Here is a 6622-nt window from a genome sequence, read left to right as displayed (position 1 = left end):
AGATGGAATTTGGGAGGAGGGAATCTCCCCAGCCAAAGCAGGGGACAATGCTTCAGTTCCTGTCCAAGACTGGCAGGTGCATCCCTGACTTTAGGCGTGGTGGCAGAAGGCTGTGGCCAAAGATGCCGCTCACCTTATGACAGCCAGGCTCATTCAGCTATGAATTCATCAATGGATTAACCCATTGATAAGGTTAGCACCCTAGGGATCAAATCACCATTCAATAGCACTTGAGAACCAGGCCTTTAATGTATGAGCTTTTTGGAGGCCACTATATCCCAACATAACAGGGTGGGACTCCCAACAAAGGCCATGTGTGTTCTGACATTGATGACTCAGGGAGGCATTTTTCCCATAGATGGCTTTTCTCCAGGTCTGCAGTAAACATCCATGCAAACAGCAGGAATGTTTTCTAAAGCCCAAGCCTGCCTCATCAACACGCCTGATGGGAAGCCACCTTCTGGGCCGCCGCCAGGGACTCATTTGTCTCTGCAAGGCCCAGCCCAGCTACAGGTGAGTCCTTTACTAAATGAGAGCTGCCTTATGCCTTATGCCTCAGGGAACAAATAGCCCTGAGAGCTGCAAGAGAGTTGCAAGCATTGGAGACTCGTGCCTAAGACACTTCACCTAAGGAGCTAGGTGAAGCCGGAGCTGCAGGGGCTGGCCAGGACCTCCCCACACTAGCCCAGGACCTGCAGAAACCAGACCAGCCAGCGTGAGGATGACATGCCTGCAAAGCAAGAGGACTGGGTGCTGGCACCTGCTTGGCTCCTGGTGAGAGCCTTGTGCTGTGTCATAATATGGTGGCAAGAGTCCCACGGCAAGAAAATGGAAGCACGTGAGAGGTAGCTTGAGTTTTATAACAATGCCACTCCTGGGGGAAGCTATTAATCTGTGAGCGGATTTCAGTGAAAACGTTTTCCATTTATTTTATTCTTTTACATGTATGCATGTTTTGGCTTGTATATATTTAAGCTCTCCATGTACACACCTGGTGCCTGAGGAGATCAGAAGAGAATGCCAGCCTCCCCTGGTACTGGAGTTATAGATGGTTGTGAGCTGCCATGTGGATGCTGGAGTTGGAGCCTGGGTGCTCTGCGAGAGCAACAAGCACTCTTAACCTCTGAGTCATCTCTCCAGCTCCAGTGAGTGGATTTAGCCATTCTGAGGACTCCTGTCTGATCATCTCCCAACAGCCCCATCCCTAAAAATATCATGAAGTCGGAACCTGAGGGGTATGTCTCCCACAAGTGAATTTGGGATTCAAACTATCAACAGAACCTTTCAGAGTCATTGCAGAGTGAATGGTCCCAATGGCTCCTTTGACAGGAACATGGCTTGAACATCACTGGGACCTCTAACCGTGGTCTCTAGTGTGGTGACATTGCTCCGAGAGGAGGATGGTGCTGATGCTATGAAGGAGGAAGCGTCAGGAGGCTTTCCCTCCCCACCAAGGGCCCAACAGTAGCAGAAAGCATGTATGCATGGGAGCAGAAAAATAAAACAGGGATTATGAAATTCAAGCTGCAGGATCTAGGTGGGAGGAATTTTGGCTGTGTGTATTCGTTACTGGCAAAATACATCACTGAAGCAAAGGAAGGCAGGGAGGAAAGACTGCTTTGGGCTCACAGGTTTTTTAATTATTATGTATACAGTATCCTGCCTGTAATCATGCTGGCATGTCAGATCCCATTATAGATGGCTGTGAGCCACCATGTGGTTGCTGGGAATTGAACCCAGTCAGTGCTCTTACCCTCTAAGCCATCTCTCCAGCGCCTGGCTTGCAGTTTGAAGGTCCAGTCCATCTTGGGGGAGAATGAAGGGCAGCAGGAGCCTGAGGCAGCCAGTCATATTGTATTCATAGTCAGAGAGCAATGGATACTGGCGCTCAGCTCCTTTCCTCCTTTCATTCAGTCCAGGGGATGGGGCTGCCTGCATTTAGGGCAGGTCCTCCCCACAGTTAAGTCTCTCTGGAGAAACCAGGGAAGTGTTCCCACAGTACAGATTAATCACAACATTTTGTATTTGTATTTCCACTTTCCTTAATGTTTAAATTTTGTCAACTACAATCTAGGAGAGAAAGAGAATAAAGGAGACACGGTGAGCCAAGCACCCTGCCCATTGCCTCATTTTGGCATTATCTTTGAGCAAGTATTCACTAAACCACTGGATGACATCGTCCCAGAGTCGGAATGGACATGTCAGACTTTGATCTCAGACCTGGCAAGTATTTCTAGAGCGCCAGAGACAAGCATTCAATGACAGAACAAACACACGAGCCTGTTGACCACTCACAGTGCTCAATGTCCAGAATGAGATGGGGATGGTGGGTCACGCTCCCACGGCCGCCTCTAAACCTTTGAGCAGGTGGAGGAACGGGGGCAGAGGAGCCATGCCAAAAGGAACCACCCACTTGTCCTCGTGTGTGCCCATGGCCCTAGAAAGGCCTAGGATGCCCGGGACGGGGGACATAGCCACAAATTCAAGTGGTCATAATTGTTCCTCTATGTGGAATCAGGCTGTGGTAAACGCGCACAGGCAAACAAGCCCGTTACCGTCAGATTTCCTTGACCAGTGAACTCTAAGGCGTGACCAGGGTTCCTCCCGGGCCACTTCCTGGAACCAGCTAGTGATCTGGAACTGGCATTAGGTGTTCTCAGGGGCCCTTTAGCCTGGTCATGAAGCCGGCCCAGGCAATTCTCAGGAACACCATCAACAAATGAAAAGACGTTCAACTTCACACTCATGCATAATTAATGAAACGCACGTTGAAATTCAATATTTTCATCCGTCTGCTGTTTGAAAGCTAAGGAGATTGATAGCATGGGGCCCTGGTGAGGCAGAAGGGAATGAGACTTAGAGACTGCTCGCCCAGCCTCGACTGGGTCTTTGGGAGCCACCCATCACATTTGAAATTGTGACCACCCATCAGCTCAGCTGTTCCGCTCGACTGAATCTACTCTGAGGTGTTTAGAAACACGCGCTTTTAAAAACAAGCTACAGGAATGGTGACGGAGCATCAGACCCACAGCTTGGCCCCTCGGAGGCATTGCACCGCTGTAACAGTTCAAATGCTCACCTGCAGGGGCAGCGTATTGAAAATAAAGATCTGAGTAGCTACAACATCAGAGAGCAGTTCAATCATCCAGGAGACTGCAGAGCCGGCGGTATTCATGCTGAGAACCAGAGATGGAAACTGGACAGGCAGCTGGGGCAGAAGCCGGAAAGCAGCAGCTCCAGCGCCCTTGGCTCTCTGGTCTCACCAAGAGAGAGCTCTGGTTTCTCAGCTCCGGGTAAATGAGTGTCCCTGCCTTGAGGCTATACGCAAGGGCATGGCTGGAGACCAGTCCAGACACTAATCCCAGCAATCGTGGAACTTAATCTCTGGATTTTCATGATGGAAATGGTTTCTATCTATTCCCCGATTTCAGCCTATCTCCTAAATGATGGTAGAGTGACCTTTTCAGGACGGGAAACGTTACAGTAGCCTTGACCGGATTCTACTGAAACCCATTAAGGGAAATCTATTTCTTCCTGTCAAAAAAAGGGACTCTACCTCTAGCCTTGGGTGGAGACCTGACATTTCAAGCTACCCAAAATGTAAGAGTTATCCATTGGGCCTATCAATCATCTGGCCAAGGGACCACCCCTCAGAAAGGCTGATTCACCTTAGGCCATGCTAAAGATGGGAGAAATAATTATTCCCTAAATGAGATAATGTGCTTTTCCTTCCCAGAACCCCAGTCCTCTGAACAGTCAATACAGAACCAGAAGGATATGTTAGATCTGACTCCCTGAGTGAGTTAGAGCTGAGCCCCTTGACTCAGAAAGATGCAACCTCCTCCATGTCTTCTGTCTCTTTCTGATGCTGGCCAGGGCCCCAGTACATTTCCCCAGGCATTCTGGGCTTTTTCATTCTTTCCCTGATGCTACACTGACCGCCCTGACACACACACGGCTGCTTGCTGAACCTCCACGCCTAGCCCAAAGTGAGGGGAAGAGAGAAGAGTGAGAGGATTAAGGACCGCAGTGGGTATCTGATCTTCTTTCTACATCTGATCACTCAAGAGAGCTGGGTAGCTCGCCTGGCTTAGGATGTTCCACCAAGAAGTTGGAAATGGCCTTCTGGCACCAGGGCTGTTGTGACAGTGCAGGGACATCAAAGTCTAGCTCTTATTTCAAAGGAATCCAAAGACGTGGTAGGACTTGGGCTTTCTGCCACTTGCATTTTGAGTAAAGAATGTGCCGTGCAGATATGTTAACCCAAGACAACCTTAATTGAGGGACTATGTAGATCAGGTTAGCCTGTGAGGGTATCTAGAGGATGGGGGAGTGTCTTGATTGGCAATTGATGTGGAAAGACCCAGCCCAGTGTGGGTGGCATTACTCACTAAGCAGGGAGTTCTAAACTGTGTAAGAGAGGTCAAGTTATAAGCACAAGCAAACAAGAAATGTGAGCACACTGATTCCTCTCTGCTCTAGACCGCGGATGTGATGTGACGAGCTGCCTTGAATTCCTGCCTGGACTTCCCCTCAGTGATGGACTGTAACCCGGAATAAACCCTTTCTCCTCTGAGACGCTTTCTATCATTTCATCACAGCAATTGAACCGAAACTAGAACACTAAAGTATGGCAAAAGGACGGCAGACACACGAGAAGGATACACAGTGTCTCCTGAAGCCTACAGAATTGAACCTATGAGCAGAGAAGGATACACAGTGTCTCCTGAAGCCCACAGAATTGAACTCACGACTGCAGAAGGATACACAGTGTCTCATGAAGCCTACAGAATTGAACTCACAAGCACCGCCCTGCTGACAACAGGAACCTGGAGACTCAGGCAGTGTTTGTAGATCTTCTCCCTGGAGTTTCTCCCCTGTAGTTCTGACACTCCAGCTCTGTCTTTCTCACATCAAGTGCTAGATTCCTACAAAGGAAGACCTCATATGGCAGTCACAGGGAAAGGCGGGTGCTATAGGCACAAGCATACTGTGCTGACCACCCAGGGTGGCCAAGCCCTCCCAGGAAGGCAGCTTACTAGGTCGGAAGGACTGCCAAGGCAGAGTCCCACAGACTGAGTGGCTTCAATTATCCCCTCAATTCTGGAGACCAGAAATTCGAGATCACAGCGTCAGGAGGGTTGGCTCCTTAGGAAAGCATCTACTCTTTGCCCTACCCCTAGCTTCTCCTAGCTTTGATGGCATCCTCCATAATTTATTTGGTTTGTTTGGCTTCTGGGTACATTCTCCCAATCTCTGCCTTCAAGTTTTGGCATTTTCTCTGAGCACAGGTCTCTGCAAATGTCTTCTTTTTCTAGAGATACCAGCTATATTGCATTAGTATGGCCTTTCCTCAGCTAAATGACCCTGTTTCCAGCTGAGGTCCTGGGAGAAAAGACTTCAATATATAAATCTGTTGGGTGGGAAACAGCTCCCGCTGAAAAATGGAAAGTGGAGAGCAGCTGAAGACGGCAGATTTGAGGCAGCAGAGGCAAAGGGAAGGAGGAAACCCAGCTGGCTTTGGTGTTAGTAAAGCGAGGATGGAGGATTCGAGGACAGGAACATACCCAGGTGCCGTGATGTATGTCTGATCCCTAGTACCTTTGTCACCACCAACCTTCTCTAACAGAATTGTCCCCACCCACTACCTCTGTTCATGTCCCAAGTACAATTCAAACCTCTGCTGTCTTTTCTGTCATCCTTCTTACCTTCTCAAAACCTTCCTCAGAAGAGGCACCCTTGCCATCAAATCCAGCAGACTCTGTTCTGATCATGTGTCCCTTATAAACCTCTGATAGTTTTTGCACCCTTCTCTTTCATTATTTCTTCCTTTTTTTCATGTGTTTTGTTTTATTAGGTTTTTTGTTGTTGTTGGTGGTGGTGGTGGTAGTGGTGGTCTTAGTTTGGTTTTTGTTTTTTTCAAGACTGGATCTCTCTGCTACTCACTCTGTAGACTAGGCTGGCTTTGAACTCACAGAGATTCACCTGCCTCTGTCTCCCAAGTGCTGGGATTAAAATCATACACTAGCTCAGCCTGGGTGTTTTATTTGTAATTTTTGTTTTAGAAAGATTTTTTTGAACTGGAGAGATAATTCAGTGGTTAAGAACACTGGCTGCTCTTCCAGAGGTCCTACGTTCAATTCCCAGCAACCACATGGAGGCTCATAATCATCCATAATGAGGTCTGGTGTCCTCTTCTGGCCTGCAGGTATACATACAGGCAGAACACTGTGTACATAATAAATAGATAGATAGATAGATAGATCTTTTTTTTTTTAAAAAAAAGAGGCTTTCCTTGAAATAAATTTTCCTTGAAATATATGCAGATGAAGATTGTTTTAAACTCCTGATCCTCCAGCCTCCCCCTCTCAGTGCTGGGGTTACAGGCATTGGTCACCCCATACCCACCTGGAAATCACAGGTGCCTTTTAAGATGCATTTTCATGGTGTTAGGGAGAAAATAGCTCAGCTGGTAAGCCTCCTGCCATGTAAACAGGAGACTTGTCTTGCTCATCTGAAGTCAGAGTTAACTGAGTCGTCTCTTTTTGTCTGATAACCCTACCCTGGAGCACTGGTTACAATAGCAGTGACCTCCCGTGCCTCTGCAGACTCAGGCAGTGTG

Source organism: Microtus oregoni, unplaced genomic scaffold (genome assembly GCF_018167655.1).
Source record: "Microtus oregoni isolate MIOR12 unplaced genomic scaffold, Mior012 000046F_ref0000063, whole genome shotgun sequence".
NCBI lineage: Eukaryota > Metazoa > Chordata > Mammalia > Rodentia > Cricetidae > Microtus > Microtus oregoni.
The sequence above is the reverse complement of the archived record's forward strand: the minus strand, read 5'-3'. Positions refer to the sequence as shown.